The sequence below is a fragment of the Micromys minutus genome (assembly GCF_963924665.1).
Source record: "Micromys minutus genome assembly, chromosome: 7".
NCBI classification, from domain to species: Eukaryota; Metazoa; Chordata; class Mammalia; order Rodentia; family Muridae; genus Micromys; species Micromys minutus.
Genome location: NC_137976.1, coordinates 27,056,632 through 27,074,662, shown reverse-complemented (window position 1 = coordinate 27,074,662; position 18,031 = coordinate 27,056,632).

Genomic DNA, 18,031 nt, shown 5'->3' with positions numbered 1-18,031 from the left:
GCCTGAGGGAATAGTTTACCAGTATAAGGCACTATATTGTTCTTTGGTGGACCTGACTTCAGTTCCTCACAACCTCCTTATGGATTTCATAATGGCCTGTAATCCCAGATTTGGTGGATCCTACAAGGTCTTTTAGCTTTTCCTGATAATTCATTTATCAACTCCCATATACACATACATAATCACATAACTAAAATAAAATGCTTTAAAATAAAACTATTATATAGGATCATAATTCTTGCAGGAAAAAAATATTGTATTAAAATAGTTTCCATCTTCCACACATTTTTAAGAATCCAGATATAATTTTATGTGCATATGTTACAATATCTGTCTCTTTTTCCCTTTTATTGAAAGTAGATTTTTTATCACATGATATATCTTAATTATGGTTTTCCCTCCCCCTAGTCCTCTTCATTTCTTCCCACCTCTACTACTATCCAGATCCACCCCTTCTACTTCTCAAGGAAAGAGTTCTAAGGAATAATAATAAAATATAACATAATTAGGTAATACAAAAGTAACATCAGAATAGGATAAAACAAGCAAATGGAAGAACAAAAAGAAGAAAAAAGACCAAGGAAAGGCACAAGAAACATATATAGACTCAGTGACATATCGGTTTGCACTCAGGAATTCCATAAAAACTCTAAAGGGGAAGACATCACATATACACTAAGAACCTGTAGTTACCCTTATAGGATTATAATAAAAATAGATTAAAAAGAGCATATATAATATATAATATACATATATATGTATATTTAAAATAAAATATAAGATTAAAAAATGGAAAAGCCCTATCATGACATTTTTGAGACAACAGGAATTTCTAAAGGTGCCACTGAGTTCATTTTCTGTTGGCCATCTACTGCTGAGCTGAGCATACAGCCCATCCCAGTGAGCAGTTTATTTCTCCAGTGAGACTGTCTTGGAGAAAATTACATTTTCATTTCCAACTGGTTAGCAAATGAATATTCCTTCTAGTTTAGGGATAGGGGCATGTGTCCTTGATTTTCTTTTCTACAACCTGATCTGTTGTAGACTATGTCGGTCTGTGTATGCTGCCTCGGCCTCTGTGAGTTCACATGTTCATTGATCTCATTGATTTACAGGGTCTTCTTTTCTCCCTTGAGACATTCTATCCAGTTTAGTTTTCCCACTGCCTCCTCTCCTATAGAGCCTGGCAGGGAGGGATTTGATGGAGATATCCCATTCAAAGCTTCGTGATCCAAGGTTTCTCTCTGTAATGTCTGATTGTGTCTTTGTATTTGTTCCCATGTGCTGCAGGAGGAAGTCTCTCTAAAGCTGGCTGAGCAAAGCACTAATCCATAGGCACAGCAGAAGGGAATGAACAGCCACTTTTACACTTGATCTTAGCCAAAAGGCCGAGAAGCAATTTGAGAGTCATTTTTATTGCTACATTTTACTTTCTTGTTGTTGTTGGTTTATTTTTGAGCAGTTATACTCTATACAGCCCTGGGCCATCCAATCCCAGGGTCTTGACAAGCCAAGCAACATCAGGCATTGACTTTATCCCATGGAATAGCTTCGTGTCAAATCTGCTATTTTTTGGTTACCCCCACAATCTTTGTGCCACAATTGCACCAGCATATTGAGGTGAGACACCACTGTGGGGTTTTCGGCTTGGTTGGTATTCACATTTCTCCTTCTGATACTGTGCAGAAATGCTTTCTGTACCAAAGACTCTAGAAAGTAGTGGTATAGGTTCTAAATAGGAAATCACTTGCTTTTTGGGTTCATTTGATTGAAATAACTTTTTTCCTTCCTTTTTGCCCTGAAGTGATGTCTATCCTTAATGTGGCCTGTTAGATGCTGCACAAAGATAGATCATGTTTTCTGCATCCACTCTGTTAGTCTGTGTTTTTTTAATTTAGGAATTAACATTATTGATATTAAGATATATCAGTGACCAATATGCTGCTGTTGTTGTGATGGTGATAGTAGTGATGGTAATGGCAGTAGTATATATGTGAAACTGGAAACCATCTCCAATTAAGTATTTCCTTTTACAATAACTGCCATGGTCATGGGGACTCTTCACATAATAAAGCCCTGAGACATCATCATATAAGTTAAAAATTGTCAAAGGGATATAAAAATTGAAAGATTCTAAATCTGAGATTATTTCTAATGCATAAAAATGATAAATAGTATTCAAACTGTACAACTCAAGAAGTAATTAAAAACAATATGAGAACACAAACTGCTATTATTTTATACAGGGATTTTGTATGTATCCATATTCTTATAAAATCAATTTTCAAATATTGGTGGTGATATCAAACGATAGACCGTTGCTGGCAGGCAGAATTGCAAATTGGTGTAAACACTTTTACAAATTATTTTGTGCTATCTATAAAAGTTGATGACACAAATGACTATGAACAATAAAGCTTAATACTCACTTTTTATAGGAAATAACCTATGCATAGGTATCTCAAAAAACATGAATATCTTCATAGGAAAATATTGTATAACTGATATCAATATATTTTTTGTTTGTTCCTATTTTCTTTTTTTAAACAAGTACAAATGAGGCTTAATGTTTATGTGTAGGTGTATTTATATGAGTTCTTCTGACTGATATGGATACATGAGGTACTATTATGCAAAGTATACTAGTATGTATCTCAAAAGAGTTGACAGAAATTAAATTCCCATTAACAGAATCATAAATGGATACATACTTTTTTATATTCATGCAGCAAATATAAATGAAAGAGCTTCAGTTACTAAGAAATTTTAAAAATCTTCAGTTAAACTAAAGAGACACATAAGCTAGCTATATGTAATTTTACTATTCTAGATATATTTTAGAATGGTGTGAAATAAGTACTGGATTGTCTATACTTTCAAAATCTATATTTTCTAAATCAAATTAAAAATAAATTTGGAAGGCAGGACATGCATTAGCAAAACATAAGGGAAAATAAGGAAAAGGGAATTATATGCAAAATGTTATAAATTTATATTTATTTTATAAAGAGTAGTTTGGATATATGACTTTACTGGTATTCTATGTCTTTCTTACTTTTAGATAAATGTCCTCATATGGTTAAAATAACTGTAAAGTTAAAAATTTCAAGTTCAATATAATGGAATTGTATAAAATGTAATATTTAATTCATTCGTTCATGTTGAAAAAAGATTTTTTTGAAATGGCTGTTATAAATATTTACAATAGAGCTGGACTTGGTAGAATATTCTTTCAATCCCAATACTGGTGACATGAGGCAGGAGGATTGCTGCCAATTTGACAGTAGTCCAGACTACAGAGTGAGAACCTATCTCAAACAGACAGATAAACAAAATTTTATTCATTCAAAAGAAAAATGGTTTTGTCTTTAGCTTTCCAGTGAAGAAATAAATATATCTGATGAGTAACTACACAAATCTTATTAAAGTAGGTAGAAGATATTCTGAATCTTTTCATATAAATTTGTGTAAAATAAGTCACCACAATGTCTGTAGAATGTCACCTAATCCACAAAATTTAAATTTTTTAAAAAATGGTTTATTTATATATTTTAGTTTGCTGTAGTTGTTTTCAGACAGATTGAAGAGGGCATCTAATCTCATTACAAATAGTTTTGAGCCACCATATGATTGCTTAGAATTGAACTCAGGACCTTTGGAAGAGCAGCTCTTTTTTTTTTTTTCTTCTTTTTTACTTTTTCTTTTCTTTTCTTTCTTTTTGTTTTTTTTTTTTTACAATTTTTATATGCATTATATTCATCGAGGTAACTATAATAAGCAACCACCAAACTTGATATTGTTTATATACACAATACAAGGTTCACATCTTGTTTGTATACACATTTGAGTAGATTAATAGCTTTCTTTTTTTTTTGAACAACTTTATTTTAAAAATCAAAGATAAACGAACAAATTTTAAGCATTTTCCATAAAAGTATATGAATACATTTTTGTCAGTGCTTGACTTTTTTTTTCAAAGGTTTGATAGTGTGCATTAATGTCTTACTACTTACAAAGGGCATAAAGTACATGTAAAACAGGATGTAACCCGGAATTAGTCAAAGTTTTCTTGGTGTGTAAAGATTGAGCATAATGTTTTCTTTTTTCTTTCTTTTTTTTCTTGAACCTCACACAGTCTGTGAGTTGTTTCTGGGGTGTTCAGAGCTTTCTGGGGTTAGTATCCACTTATCAGTGACTGCATATTATGTCTGTTGTTTTGTGACTGGGTTATCTCACTCAGGGTGATATATTCTAGAGGCAACCATTTTCTTAAGAATTTTGTTAAGTCATTGTTTCTGATAGCTGAGTAGTGCTCCATTGTGTAAATATACCACAATTTTTGTATCCATTCATCTACTGAAGGACATCTGCTCTTAACCACTGAACTATCTCTCCAGACCATGTTTAAATTTTCTAATATGTCTGATATTGGAGAAATGGCTCAGCAGGAAAAGGCAGATATCAACTAATACTGTGATATAAATTCAATATCCTGGTTCATGCAATGATGGAAGTAGAGAACCAATTCAACAAAATGTGTTTCTGACTACAAATATGTGCACAATGTCACACATGACTCTCAAAATCAAGAAAAACAAACAAAGTAATAAATAAATATTTTAGCTTGACCAAACTAGACTAATGATTCAAAACCCTTGCTTTTTAAAATGTCATTTCCTCCAGCCTCTCTGGTATATGGTCAGGTACAGAGCTGCTGTTATGGGGCCAAAGAGTTAGAAGTTAGTAGACTTGGTAATTAAAATGTCATTTCAAAATACACTTAATTAAGTTAAAATAAAAAATTTCAATAATTAATTTATATAATTTAAATTTAAATAAAATACATATGGAGAGAAAAATTTATTCTCATTATTTATTTCTTTAAATCATATCATTAAGAAAATCTAAACAAATGAACATATTGTATTATTTTGTCCCTTCATGAATATAGAATTTACACATGCTATGTAGGTCTCTTTTCACAAGAATATCATATTTCACTTTTTAAAACACACCCAGTGCCATGGAGAGAAGGCTCAGAGGTCAAGCGCGTGCTGCTCTTCTACAGAAACTAGGTATGATTCTCAGCACTCATATGGCAGATAACAATCATTTGTAACTCCAGTTCCCGGGGATCAGATGCTACTTCCTGCCCTGTACGGTCATCAGGCACACAAGTGGCAAACAGACATACTTTCAGGCAAAACACCAATAAATATTGAATTAAGTCAAACAAAAATGTAAAAATCTACCCCTGGGAAATTTTAAAAATTGTTCACTGGGAGTAGCACCAATCTCCTTTACAGATATTCTTTCTTTTAAAATATCAACACATACAAAATATATGCCCTACTTATTTCTTTTCACACTTGCTTCATTAACAACCCTGATATGTTATGATATGATTTTTTATACATTACAGGGAGGGTACAATGTTACATTTCAAAAAATATAATTCCATCAGCAAGAGCTGCCCAATAATACCTGTTGACATACTTATTTCAAAGTGTCTTATCCTACTCAATTCCATGTCCACATGAAGAACTACAGACAATTAACAGTTGCTGAGAGACATAGGATCAGCCTTCTGTAAAGATGAAACAGAGAATGGGTATTTCAATCTCCAGTAATAAGTGCTAAATACAAACATGTACAATCAAAGAATTAATTAGACTTCCTACATTAGACATATATGTGTGTGTGTATATATATGTATGTATGTATGTATGTATGAATGAATGTATTTGGGCACATAAGTATGCATTTGTAAGTGTAACAACACTAATTAAAAAAGATAAGGTCAGGAATTTGATGAGGAGTTAGGACACAGGATGAGCTGGAGACAGGAGAGTGTTGATATGTTGTGAGTAAAATAATTATAAATTTTTATGTTTATAAAAATCTCAAAGGAAATAAAGGAAAAAGTAAAACTCAACTCTGCAATGCTATATGAGCTTATATTGCCTTTAGACTGTTTATACATTGGCTGTCTTATCAGGGGGCTTGTTAATTAGTGCTTTTGAATGATACATTTCCACAATGATTATATAACTAGGTACCATGGTAGCTGAACACTATAGTAATAGTCTTACCTACAGTATGTGATTCCTGGTTTTCTAAGAAAAGCTTCCAACATGTTACTAAACACAAAAGAATTTTATTTACCTAAATTCCAGATAGTAACTTACAAGGAGAGAGCTGGTTAAGACTGAAAGTATCTTCAGAATATGACATAAAGCTGACTCCATTGTAGGACAGAATGAGAAAAATTAGAATGTTGGAAGTTCCTCTTCCATCATGCTGTGTAAGGAACATTTGGGTAAACCATCAGGGAGTCACTGAGCCTAAGCCAGGCAACAATGGGCACACTATTGTCAAATAATGTTTGCTTCTGAAGTCTGGTTCAGTCTAATGTTGACTACTATATGGCCAAAGAAGAAGCCAGTAGATTTAGTCAAGAATAGTCTAACTAGTTGATAATTTGCTGATTAAAACTGAGACAACTCATTCTTCCTGTTGAGAATAGGGATACAAAAGTATTCATTTTTAAAAATATTTACTTTAGAACACTTTATTAAAGGTACCTTCTTCTATCCTTGAAAAGTATATGTGTCACCTCAAAGACTAGATTGTTCTTTTTGTGTTTATTAGCCTTAGTGCCCAGAAATTTCATTCTTCAGAGAATAGTAGAGTTTCTGTCTGGCAAACCTTGCATACCCACCACTGACTCTTGGAAGAAATGAACTGAATTTTGATAAGTACCTTGCCTGAAGCTACAAATGGTGTTGTTGATCCTTCTGACTTAGTATCTAATGTGAAGAGAGGCTACAAATAAAGAAACTTTGAAATTAAAATATTTGTGGGGTGCTTGCTTACAGTTCAGAGGGCAAGTCATTGAAATGATGGTGGGTAGGTAGCTTCTGGGAATCAGCTAAGAGCGTACATCTTCATTAACTAGTTCGTTTCAAAGCCAGACAACTGGGTCTAGCATAGGCTTTGATATCTCAAAACCTATGCCCATTGATATACCTATTCTAATAAGGCCACACTTTCTAATGCTTTTTTACCATGCTGCCAATTTAGAACCAAGCACTCACACATGTAAGCCTATGGGGTCCATTCTCAATCAAATCATCATACTTATGAACTAAGTTTTATTTATATGACAAAAATGTGGAGAAGGCTTTATACATTCTTGGCTACATAAAGGTGACAGGTTGTTCTCTTTTTATAATCTCTGTTGAGTTTTGCAACAGGTATCATATTTCAGTGTAATATAATAATAATAACGAAGTTATAATAATAACAAAGAAAATTAATTCTACACAACTTCAGTGGAGTTGGGTCGGATATTGGGAAATCATTTTATTTTTAATGGTTGTTGTAGTTTGATTATGCTTGGCCCAGGAAGTGGCACTATTATTAGTACACGTGGCATTGTTGGAAGAATCATGTCAGTGTGGGGGTGTAAAACTCTTTATTCAAATTACTTAATACACAGTGTTCAGTCACAAGTGGCACCAAGTTCTCCATGTATAGTCTGAGTTATGTGCCTTTCCTATTCTGTTTTCCTCTAGGGGCACATTTACTATTCTGCATTCTGTGTTGGTTACTTTCTTTGACCTTTCCTTTCTTTCATTTTGCTCCTTTTGACTCACAAATCCCTTTCAATCTATAGCAAATGCAATGGATAAATAGCACAATTTTCAACTTCTCACCTCTTTATCTTAAATTTACTCTTCCTGCAAACTGCTAGTAGTATTTATAGCAATGCAACAATATCATGCTTTTCATGAGAGATAACAGTCCATTCTTAAGTTTTTAATCTTCTTTCATTCTAAGCAGAGAAAAAAAACTACTTCACTTGTTAATAAATCTAAGGAAAGTTTTTGTCAAGACTTCTAAGATAATAAAATCTCATTTATATAAAATTGGATGGAAGAGTATCATGTTAATTTTTTTATATTTCTGAATATAATTGAAAGAGTCAAATCATTGTATTATAAAGTTTCTTTTGACAAAAGAAGCTGTCTGCAACCCATGGCTCCAGTTGCATATGTAGCAGGGGATGGCATTGTCTGGTATCAATGGGAGAACTGACCTTTGGTCCAGTGAAGGCTTGTTTTCCTGGAGTTCTGGAATGCCAAGGCACTGAGGTGGGAGAGGGTGGTTGGGAGAGGGAGCACATTCATAGAAGCAAGTGGAGGGGAGGGGGATGGGAGTAGGAAAATGAGAATAACATTTGAAACGTAAATACAGAGAATATCCAATCAAATAATATAAAAAAAGAGTGAAGTAGAAAAAAAAAAGAACTTGCATACGTTTATTACAATAATGGAATAGATTTAGAAAGTGAGTTAAAAGGTTTTATTTTCAAATTCTCATGGGTAGTTCTTCCACATACAAAAGACATGTCATTTAGCAATCCAATCTTTGTTTAAATTACAGTGAACTGGCCCAATAAATGAGAGGAGATAAGAAAAAAAAAAAAAGAAGAAGCTGTCTGCAAACCTTCGAATTATGTTCTTTGACCAATCACAGAGATAGCTATTCAGTAAAATAATAAAATGATTTTTTTACATAGATATCTGTCTGAAAAGATAGTCATTATTGGACTAATACACAAAGGAACAAACAAATAAATAAACAAAAGTCCACAATGCAATTGAAATAAAAACAACTACCTAGCAGAGAAATCTGTATATTAACATATCTTTGTACCACTTGATTCTCAAAGATCAAGTAAATAAAGGTAGCTACTCAAGTGGCTTGCTGTATGTGATGCAGTTTGAATCATTGACCATTACGGACAAATGACAGTCATCTGCTTCACTTCTGTTAGTACTGGTCTTTGTTTCATAGAAAAATAAGAACTCTTGTAATGTGCCTTTGTTTCCTGCAAAGGTTAAAACCCATGCTTCTAGTATATATTCTTTTTATATTCAAAGCATTCAACAATAGAATTTTAAAATAACTTTGGTATTTGCTGCCCTTCATTTAGGAATACATCTACTGGTATCGGTGCCAAGCCCCACCCTTCTTAACACACACACAATGACAAACTGCATACAGAGAGCTGGAATTCTGCTTCTCTCCTTGTAGGGTAAAACAACTAGAAAAACAACTCACACTGTAATCTAATTATGTTCCTTGTATTCACAAGCAGACACAGTCTTATAAATAATCTTTAATCGTATCTCTACTAGGTCTCTATATGCTCACTACTTTATCATCATCATCATCATCATCATCATCATCATCATCATCATCATCACCATCATCATCACCATCACCATCATTTCCATCAATCTCCTACTTTTGTGTTTGGGGAGAGACGACTGGCAATATTTTTGTTATATCCCAAAGACACTATTTCTATGTACTTGCTGAATTTTACTTAATGCAAGACAGATACACTACCTTAATGTAGATTTGGTTTCTTTATACCTCTATAACATGTGAACCTAATTTAATTTTAGGACCCATATGTTTTAGAAGACTATTGTAATAAGTTGATAATAAGAAATATCTTTTCAAATAGAAACAAATCCTCAGTATGCCAAAGCACAGTTCCTCTTATTTTACAGTTGATCCAACCTTCAGTATGGCTGTATTCAGCTTCTGTCAAACGGAGGGTAAATTTCATTCTAGTTGGCCCCTGAGAAAAATGAGGCATCCTAAACACACATAAAACTAATGAAAATCCTCTTGTTTATACACTATAAATGATAAAATCTTACATTTACAATAAAGGTTGCCTTTATAACAGTGTCTCCTATCTTGATTTTTCTGACTCAGAGTCTTCTGTAATATTAACATGCCATTATTATGAGTCTTGACTGCCTGCTGTGAACCACAGAAAAGCACACAGAAGGATTTCACTACAGGCAAATGCAAACACTGTGACTTTAATGGCTGTTAAGTAAATTTGAACTTAAAAATAAACAGCAGACTTAATAGGGGCTTAATTACTGTCAGAGGCACTGTTTTAAAAGAATAGAATTTGTCTCTATACCTGTCATGAAAATATATTTTCCCTTGAAGGAAAATCTTATTTGTCTTTTAAATATGAGAACTGTCAAGCAAACAGGTACCAGTCTGTTTAATTATTGACTGCTTTCCTTTAGAAATAAGACTATTCTCAGAGATAAAATTGGGGCCTCAAACAACAAACACATATCATGAAAACAGACTTGTCTTTGTCACACACTCTCATATGTTTAGCTTCTTCTGACACTCAGGTTAAAAGACTGAGTTAGATCTTGGTTCCCTTCTTTCTTTTTCCTGATTTTCCTTGGTATTTGTCTTATTGCAAATCTAGTTAGCTTGCTTTTTTTTTTTTTTAAGAACAGCAACCGTTAGATATTTATTGATTACCACTTCATATTGATGTGCTTTGAGCACATCTACAAAGCTGCAAGCGTATGAAAGAGCATAAAAACCTTGTTTACTTCACACACTAATGTTCTATCTGTCCATCCGCTATCATCAACTTAAATGAATTCTAATTGGCAAGAAAGGCTCAGAGTTGGCAGAAGAGAAAACTTTAGTAGGCTTTTCTCAGAGTTTTGTCAGTTTACACACTGGGAAAATAAAACAAGAGTAGATTGACAGAAGGCTTTTGAAGTAATTAGAGCTAAGTGGAAGAAATTCTCACTCTAGGGATAAGATATCTTTACAGTTTTATCTACCCTAGAATGACCTCTCCTACTCAAATAAGGTATTTCTCAGCATTGGTAATGGTGGTGGTGGTGGTGTTGTGTGTGTGTGTGTGTGTGTGTGTGTGTGTGTGTGTGTACCTCATTAATAAAGTAAGTTTTATTCACCCGAAGTATTTGTTGCTGAATAAGCTCACCCTTTCTAGCTCTTTCTATACTTTGACTAGCTGGTTCAACTCAGCTTTTCTCACTCAAATTCCTCTCCAAGCTGACTGATTCAAACTGACTTCCCACAAATTCTGACAGAATTGCTCTGCTTGGCCTCAAACTATCTCTAGTAATCTGTTCTAATCTTCTGGCTCCTTATTCTCTGCCTTCATTTACCTCTCCTGACCTGCACTGAAATGCCCAAACTCAACTCCACTGCGCCAATTCACACATCAAACTGACTGACTAGAACCCAGAGCATGCCTCTGTCTTAAAAGTGCTAGGACTAAAAGCATGCACCGCCATGCCTGGACCTAAGCTTTACTTTACCTGAAACTTAAAATAAGAGAACAGGGTGCCTTGTGTTCTGTGACTAAAGGACACAGAAACTTGTTTCCTGTGCCTGTTTTGAAGCCAAAGTAGCCATATTGCTGGAGTAAAATTTCTGTACAACCATTTCTATGTAACTCTACATAAAATAATACATTTGGGGAAGTATCTTGCCCCTGTGGTTCATTTGCTATGCTAGTGCTCTTAATCATTTCTCCTAAAACCTCTGCTTTGACTCACTCAGATGCTGTAGGCAATTTGGTTTCTTCTGACCCCTTGTTCTCTGCATTTCAACAGAAACAGCCACTCACTGCTTAACTACACTATTCCAGACTCGCCAAGGCATGCATAATTGTATTAATTTATTTTTAAATATTTTAGATGATCAAATATTATGTCCGTCAATAGGCATAGGCAGAAGGTAGAATTTTGTTATATCTCTTTGTTCTGTAGCTGGATACTGAAAAGAATTATTTGATTCTGCATCTGTTCTGAGGGACAATTAAAGTCTGTTCTATGCAATACTCATTTTTCAACATGTGTGGAGTTCTTTTCTCAGTATTTTATATTCTCCTAAATATTATCTATACTCTCACTCCTCTTCCCTGATGATGAAAGATTTCATAAGTTTCTAAATAATGAATACAATAAATTTGTGTGCTCCTTGTTTATTTTTAAGATTTTACTTTTTTATTATATTGTGTTTGTTCCTACAAAGCTATAAGGCCCAAAGAGAAGACTTTCTTTTTATGAGCATTCAGTAACTTGATTCAAATCAGACTTGTGGAAGCATAGGCAAGGATGCACAGAGATTAGCATGCCAAGCAAAAGAATATATTTTTTTTTGACATTGATCTGTGAAATCTGGGTGAGAAGATCAGGGAAACATCATCTGATTGTCATATTTTCATCCAAAATTCGATTAAATAGGAGAACATCATTTAGTTCATCTGGACTGGTTTTAAGGCACACTGTCTTTGGTATATGGTAACTTGAATATTCATTGCTTACCCATTATACTTTTAGAAGTAACATTTTCAACTTTGCTGTTTATTTGTCTTGTCTTATAATGGTTAGAACAGGATGTAACATTGGCCTAAAGGCTTAATAGCTCTGCTGTTCAAAGAAATCTAACAGTATGGTGAGTTCTGTGGTTCTCATTAAATGAGACTCTCTATAGAGAAGCCTTTGTTGTAAGTCTCAGATGCAAAAGTCATATTCTTAATTTGTTAACATTCATAAGAGCTTTATAGTAGTTCTTGTGAGAAAACTTTTCTTTTTTATTAAATTGAACAACTTTATTTTAAAAACAAAGATAAATGTACAGATTTTAACCATTTCGCATAAAAGCATATGATTCCATTTTAGTCAGTACTTGATTTTTTAAAAGCATTGATAGTATGCATTAAAATCTTACTAGGTACAATGACCGTACAGTCCATGTGAAACAAGATATAACCTAGAAATAGTCAAAGTTTTCTTGGTGTGTAAAGATTAAGCATAATGGTTTTTCATTTTCTTTTCTTTCTTTCTATCTTTTCTTTTTTTTTTTTTTTTTTTTGGTCTTTGTTTTTCTTGAGCTTCATATAGTCTGTGAGTTGTTTCTGGGGTGTTCAGAGCTTCTGGTGTTAATATCCAATTATCAGTGACTGCATATTATGTCTGTTCTTTTGTGACTGGTTTACCTCACTCAGGATGATATTCTCTAGATGCATCCATTTTCTTAAGAATTTCATAAAGTCATTGTTTATGATAGATGAGTACTTCATTGTGTAAATATACCAAAATTTTTGTATTCATTCATCAACTGAAGGTCATCTGTGTTCTTTCCAGCTTCTGGCTATTACAAATAGGGCTGCTATGAACATTGTGGAGCATGTGTCTTTGTTGTATGTTGGATCTTCTCTAGGGTATATGCCCAGAAGTGGAATAACGGGTCTTCATGTAGTACTATGTCTAATTTTTTGAGGAATCACTAGACAGATTTCCAGAGTGATTGTACCAGTTTACAACCCCATCAAAGTGGAGAAGTATTCCTCTTTATCTGCATCCTCCCAGCATCTGCTGTCATCTGAATTTTTAATCTTAGCCATTCTGACTGGTGTGAGGTAGAATCTGAAGGTTGTTTTGCTTTGCATTTCGCTGATGGCTAATGATGTTGAGCACTTCCTTAGATGCTTCTCAGCCATTCCATAATAATCAATTGAGAACTTTTTGTTTAGCTCTGTAAATCATTTTTAATAGGGTTGTTTGATTCTCTGGTGTCTAACTTTTTAAGTTCTTTGTATACCTTGGATATTAGGCATCTAAAAGATGTGGGCTTGGTAAATATCTTTGCCCAAAATGTTGGCTGCCATTTTGTTTTCTAGACAGTGTCCTTAGCATTACAGAAATTTTGCAATCCCATTAAGTTCCATTTGTCAATATTTGACCTTAGAGCACGAACCATTGCTGTTCTGTTCAGGAAATTTTCTCATGTGTCTATGTGTTCTAAGGGTTTCTTTACTTTCTCTTCTAATAGTCTTAGTGTACTTGGTTTAATGTGGAGATCTTTGATCCACTTGCACTTGAGCTTTGTACAAGGAGATAAGAAAGGGTCTATTTTCATTCTTGTGCATGCTGAGTGGCAGCTGGAGCAAGACCATTTGTGGAAGAGGTTGTGCTTTTTCTATTGAATGTTTACTGCTCCTTTGTCAAAAATCAAGTGACCATATAAGTGAGGGCTCATTTGTGGGTCTTTTATTCTATTTCATTGATCCATGTGCCTATCTCCATACCAGTACCATGCAGTTTTTAGCACAATTGCCTTGTAATATAGCTTGAGGCCAGTGATAGTGATTCCCACAGATATTTTCTTTTTGTTGAGGATAGATTTCCCTATTCTAGGCCTTTTGTTATTCCAGATGAAATTGCACATTGCTCTTTCCAACTCTATGAAGAACTGGGTTGGAATTTTGATGGGGATTGTATTGACTCTATAGATTGCTTTTGTAAGATGGCCATTTTTACATTGTTGATCTTCCAATCCATGAGCATGGGAGATCTTTTCATTTTCTGAGATTTTCCTCGATTTTCTTTTTTAAAGATTTGAAGTTCTTGTCATACAGGTCCTTCACTTGCTTAGTTAGAGTCACACCAAGGTATTTCATATTGTTTGTGAATATTGTAAAGGGTATCTTTCCCCTAATCTCTTTTCTACATGTTTGTCCTTTGAGTAGAGGAAGGCTACTGATTTATTTGAGTTAGTTTTATATCCAGCCACTTTGCTGAACTTCTTTATCATCTATAAAAGTTCTCTGGTGGAATTTTTGGGGTAACTTACATATACTATCATGTCATATGCAAACAGTGTTGTTTTTAAGTCTTCCTTTCCAGTTTGTGTCCCTTTGATTTCCTGTTGCTGTCTAATTCCTCCACACAGGACTTCCAATACTATGTTGAATAGGTAGGGAGAGATTGGGCACCCTTGTCTAGTCCCTGATTTTAGTGGGATTGCTTCATGTTTCTCACCATTAAGTTTGATGTTGGCTATTAATTTGCTGAATAATCCTTTTATTATGTTTAAGTATGGGTCTTGGATTCCTGTTCTTTCCCAGACTTTTAAAATGAAGGGGTGTTAAATTTTGTCATTTGCTTTCTCAGCATCTAGTGAGATGACCCTGTATTTTTTTTTTTCTTTCAATTTGTTTATAAGGTGGATTATGTTGATGTATTTTGTATATTAAACCATCCTTGCATCCCAGGGATGAAGCCTACTTGATTATGGTGATTGATCATTTTGATGTGTTCTTCGATTTGATTTGTAAGGATTTTGTAGCGTATTTATGCATCAATGATCATAAGTGAGATTGGTCCAAAGTTCTCTTTCCTTGTAGGGTCTTTGTGTGGTTTACAAATGGGGATTATGTTGGCCTTGAAAAATGAGTTAGGTAGTTTTTCATCTGATTCTATTTTGTGGAATAGTTTGGAGAGTATTGGTATTAGGCTGTCAATAAATGTCTGATATAATTCTGCACTAAACCCATCTCAACCTGGGCTTTTTTTGGTTGGGAGGCTTTTGATGACTGCTTCTATTTCTTTAGGTGTTATGGATTATTTATATGATTTACCTGGTCCTAGTTTAACTTTAGTATCTGGTATCTGTCTAGGAATCCATCCATTTCCTCCAGATTTTCCAGCTTTGTTAAGTATAGTCTTTTGTAGTAGAATCTGATGATTTCTTGAATTTCCTCAGTTTCAGTTGTTATGTCTACACTTTCCTTTCTGATTTTGTAAATTTAGATACTCTCTCTTTGACCTCTAGTTAGTCTGGCCAAGAGTTTACCAATCTTGTTAATCTTTTGAAAGAACCAGCTCTTGGTTTTCTTGATTCTTTGAATGGTTCTTTTTGTTTCTATTATTTGGTCAATTTCTGCTCTGAGTTTGGTTATTTCTTGCTGTATTCTCTTGGGTGTATGTACTTCCTTTTTTTTTTTTTTTCTAGAGCTTTCTACTGTGCTGTCAAGTTGCTAGTGTATGCTCTCTCCAGTTTCTTTTTGGAAGCACTCAAAGCTATGGTATTTCCTCTCAGTACTGCTTTTATTGCATTTCATAGATATTGGTATGTTGTATTTTCATTTTCATTAGATTCTAGAAAATCCTTAATGTCTTTCTTTATTTCTTCTTTGACCATGCTATCGCTTAATAGAACATTGTTTAGTTTCCATGTGTATATGGGATTTTTGTTGTCTTTGTTGTTATTTAAGATCAGCCTTAGACCATGGTGACCTGATAGGATGCATGGGAGTATTTCAATCTTCTTATATTTATTGAAGCTTGTTTTGTGACCAAATATATGGTCAATTTTGGAGAAGGTGCTGTGAGTTGCTGAGAAGAATGTGAGCATTTTTTCTGAATGTGCAGGCCCTCTGGTTGCAAACTGAGTCCCCATGGCAGAATTCCTTCTCCCCTGAACTACTGGGGGGAGTGTGCTTTCTGCATGCTCGGCCCAGACCTCTTTGTCCCAGACAACTCGCAGTGCAGTTTCACTATCCCTTGTCCCTGGATCTCAGAGAAAACTTTTCTTAACCAAGTAACCAAGATATAAAAGTGTTAGTTTGTGTCCAGTATGTTTTCTGAAAGAACAGATATTAAACCAGGAGACTTTAAGAAAAATACTCTGTCAAAATTTTCCAAGCTGAGAGAGCAATTTGTCTTTAAGGAACTAGGGGTGGGAAAGCATAACATCTCAGATAATTCTGAGATCAGAGACACTTTCAAGTGTTTGCTTGTCTATGTATGCCTAAGCCAATATAAGCCCAGAGTAGGAGAATCATCTCTTCAGAAAATATCAGTGCCAATGTTTTGTGCTAATTAGTCTTTGGTTTCCTTAGGTCTAGTTCTAAGAGTAAATTTAGTGAACTGTGAGATAGCTCTTTTGCATCTTCTTCAAGAATGAACCACACTTTAGCTGGAAAAATTGTATTCTAATATTGAAAAAGCCCAACTATTAGTCTTTCAATGAAAAGACAGAATAGGAATGGATTTACAACCCATCTCACATCTTGTTAGATGCCAGAACATTTGTCTTTTAAATTACAAAGATTTCTCTCAGTAGAAGAATAAAAATTTGAAGAGCTCTCCTTTTAAATGGCTCTCTTAGTGGTACCTATAAAAAGACGAAAGAAAGGGAAAGTAATGAATAGCTCTAAAAGACTCCTTTGATAGATTAAGAGACAAAGATCAGATTTAGAACAAAATGCAAATCTTTTAAACCATAAGATCTTTTGGATCTTCTGGAGTCCTGATTTATAACTTTCATTCATGAATCTAGCCTCCAGAATTGTCTTGGAGTTGATGAGGAACACTTGAAAAAAAGCGATGTGTGTGTGTCCCCAATTTACACTTGTGGTATCTTTTTGTAACTCTTTCTTCATATCACACTTCCAATCTGCTTGTATTTCAGCTGTTACTGTGCCTCTCCATCTGTCAGCCCATGGAAACACATGAGTAAACCAAAGTATAGGACACTGGGCATGTGTACAGAATATTGGAAGACAAGGTCATAACATTTTTGTACTTTTTTACTCAGCTATTATTAGAGGAAAGTCTAGGTCTTTGAAGGTCTGTATTCTTTCTTCATCTCTGTATACTTAGTTGAATTTACAAGGCCTTAGTTGTTTGGCATCCTCTGTTGTATTTCTGAGCACTTGTTATTGGATTCTTCAAGGGACAGCAGAAGCCCTGAGAACACACAGAGAATATGAAGGACTGAGTAAAGCTGTACTATTGAATTGACATTTTTATGTGAAGGAAGCAATGCTTTAGGGACATAGGAATTTGGCAATGTTCTTTCTCTAAACACTGGTCAGAGTGCAAATGTTGACAGTGTGTGGAATTGCAAGTGTTTACTGATGGTTTGAGCTATTTCTAAAGAAGCTAAGAACTGTAGGTTTCTCCAACTGAATGCTACATCCTGGGACTGTTCTCCAGACAACTTCTCTACAGACCAACTTTCCCAGCTCCTGTGTTGTAAATAATGAACGCATTCATTCATTCTCAACAGTGAGAACAGAGCCCAGCTGGTGCTAGCATTTCTATATGTTGTTGTCATTTCACTACCCCTATACAGTTTTGAGGAACAAGCTGCACAGGACACTGCAGTAGGTCTCTGATTGAAATTGTTGTTTTAGCCTTACAGTACCAGCCTTCCTTCATTTTACTTAGCTTTCACATTACTTAAATGGGTCCTTATAAACACCAAAGAGGAATGTGGCCATGGAAGTTCTCTTTGCCTTGTGCTTTTCATAGAAAAGGATATATTATCCCAAAGGACCAGCCAAAATCTAGAATGACGA